This window comes from Poecilia mexicana, unplaced genomic scaffold (assembly GCF_051168715.1).
Source record: "Poecilia mexicana isolate PSO_F unplaced genomic scaffold, ASM5116871v1 scaffold_7, whole genome shotgun sequence".
NCBI lineage: Eukaryota > Metazoa > Chordata > Actinopteri > Cyprinodontiformes > Poeciliidae > Poecilia > Poecilia mexicana.
In genome coordinates this window covers 27699107-27701757 of record NW_028263376.1, presented here as the reverse complement: position 1 = coordinate 27701757, position 2651 = coordinate 27699107, and the positions used below count along the sequence as shown (strand labels likewise).

The window sequence follows — 2651 nt, the reverse complement described above, 5'->3', positions numbered from 1 at the left end:
ATTTCAAGCTCTTCACCCTGACCTCAAAGAGCAACTAGCCTGCCAGCAAATCAAGTTCATTTTCAATCCTCCTGGTTCCCCGCACTTTGGAGGTTGCTGGGAGCGTGAAATTCGCTCGCTAAAGACTGCTCTTCAGGTCATCATTGGAGCCCAAATCGTCACTGAAGAGGTGCTGCACACCGTTCTGATTGAAATTGAGGGGATGCTTAATTCAAAACCCCTAGGTTACATCTCATCTGAAGTAGCAGATCCTGACCCGGTGACCCCTAACTATCTCCTCATTGGACGGCGAGATGCTTCGCTGCCGCAAGTCATCTACGACAGCCCGGAGATTCTTGGGCGGAGAAGATGGAGGCACAGCCAGATTCTAGCTGACCATTTCTGGCAGAACTTTCTGAAGTACTACCTGCCAGGACTCCAAGCCCGCCAGAAGTGGCAGACTGAATCAGCAAATCTACAAGTAGGAGATGTGGTCATGATTGTGGACAACCAGCTTCCGCGAGCCCTCTGGCCTGTGGGTAAAGTCTCTCAAGTTTTTCCTGGACCAGACACCCGGATCAGATCTGCTGAAGTGACTGTAAAGGGACGAACCTATATTCGACCCGTGGCAAGGCTTGTCAGCCTACCTGCCCTGCCTAATGATGATTAATCACCTCTTTTTATTCAGCCTTTTCTTGATATTCGTATTCACAGGTGAATACGGGGGCGGCTGTGGAAAAGGCTGTATAACAAACTGCCATGCTGAGCCTTTAAGGGGCGGGGCTTAGAGCAGCTGCAGCATGCAGACGAAGAAAGAGAGAAAAAAAAAGGGGTAGAGTGTAAACGAGTATAGTTTATGTTCGCATTTTGTTTATTTAACTTGCCGTTTGCCGTTTATTGTTACCTTCCTTGATGTGTGTGCGTGGAAATACAAGTAAGTGATGGTAGATATTAATAATATTGTTTATTTAGCAGAGTATTTTAGTTTTACCCTTAATTAAGAGCATGCTCTGTTCACGTGCACACTTAAGAGTTATACACGGTGGATATTGCGTCGTGTATATATGTAGAAATGTGATGTTTATAATCATTGATAGTGCAGTTATGCAATATGTCTGATGTTACTTCAGTCAGTTTATTCAGACACTGACTCTGTACTGTTGTTTATTTTCTAGAACCACACACAATTACCTAAATAAACGGCAAGTACGAGTTGAATCACCTGGCGTACGACTCTGCGTTCTTTGGAGTTCTGACCGACTCACCACAGTGTTCTGAATATTCACACCAGTAAATGCAACCTCTAATTTTCAACTCCTCTGGAAGGAGGTAGAGTCGGGTGGGTTCTTGCGATCACTATCTGAATCTTAATCCACACCTTTACATTGGTAAGGATTTCAGTCTGACATCTGTCCCCACTGCGTCTCTCTCTGCTCGACCTTTTGTCTCCCTGAGTGTCCCCGCGTCTTTTGTCTGCGGCTGTGGGTTTGAGTGGTCATGTGCGCCGCATGCGGCTCCTTCACAGCGTACCACAGGTGGGCACCGCCTCTGACCTGGAGATACTCTGAAAATGTCATTGTTTGGCTGTGCTCTGGTTTATGACACAGTTTATCCAGAGCCAATGATTTCCCCCTCCCCAGTGCGGCCTTCTGCTTTGTCTGCGTGGAATCATGAACGGTAAATAAGTGGTAATGGGGAGCGGACGGGAGGGGGAAGTCAGCCGACGTCTCTCTGTCATCACTTTAGAAGGTTGTGACCCCAAAGCACGGTGGCACAGCGCTGCTAAATTATTCAGGCTGTGTCTCGAGCCCCAATCTCTGGAGAAGACGGGGCCTGTGATTGCTGCAAGCGGACTGACTGACATTTGCACATGAAAATCGCCTCCGTTTTCCCCCAAACACCAGTTCTGCTCAAAGAAAACAGTGGAGAGAGTCGAGTTATGCGTGACGCCGTTTGGTAGAGGCTGATTGGGCGTCAGCGGAGGCATGTCTTTTTCCTTACTCATACAAAGCAGACTGTTTTTTTTTTTTTACACAAACAGCTTTCATATAATAACTTTCACTTTTCAGCTTTGTTCTGCATGTAACTCACAACAGTTCTGTTAATTTTTATGTTCAAAGTGGAGTGCTATGTAAAACGAAATGCAGCTAATTAGGGATATTATGTCTGAGACGGCAAACTTGGGCGTCGATGCATAGCAGATGAGTGGACACTTTGAAGACAGGGACGGGGTGTTAACTTTCCATAAATACCTATTTATATTTAGAAAGGGAGTAAATATTACATTTGACCATTTTCCAGTAATAGCAGCCTTTAGCAGTTATTAAAATTATAAATGAAAATAATTATTAAATGTCCGTGTGAAAATTTAGGCCTCAGGATAAACAATACAGGTTTAGATTCCTAAACTACAGTAATGTAGAGTTTAAGGTACACAGATGCCATGGATTTGATGAAGTGTTTATGTCAGACATTACACTTTGGACTTTGCTGGGACAACTTGGAGAGTTTTTCATAATCTAAGTTTTGACGTGCCTTTTTTTTTTTTAAACAGATAAACCTTTGACAATGTTTTACTAACTTTTGGTCGATGCTTTTCTCACTGCCTGTCAGAAACAAAATTCTTGACTAAGTGAAAATTACTTGCAATGTTACTCCACCAGGGGTATGAA

The 2651-nt window shown here is 44.1% G+C and overlaps 1 long non-coding RNA gene across 1 annotated transcript; it reads left to right on the top strand.

Moving 5' to 3' along the window:
• The first annotated feature begins 263 nt into the window (after positions 1 to 263).
• On the top strand, positions 264 to 1197 carry LOC148158456 (uncharacterized). Its single transcript, XR_015763833.1, has 2 exons — positions 264 to 913; positions 1155 to 1197. It is a non-coding gene; the product is annotated as an uncharacterized LOC148158456 (long non-coding RNA).
• The last annotated feature ends 1454 nt before the right edge of the window (positions 1198 to 2651 follow it).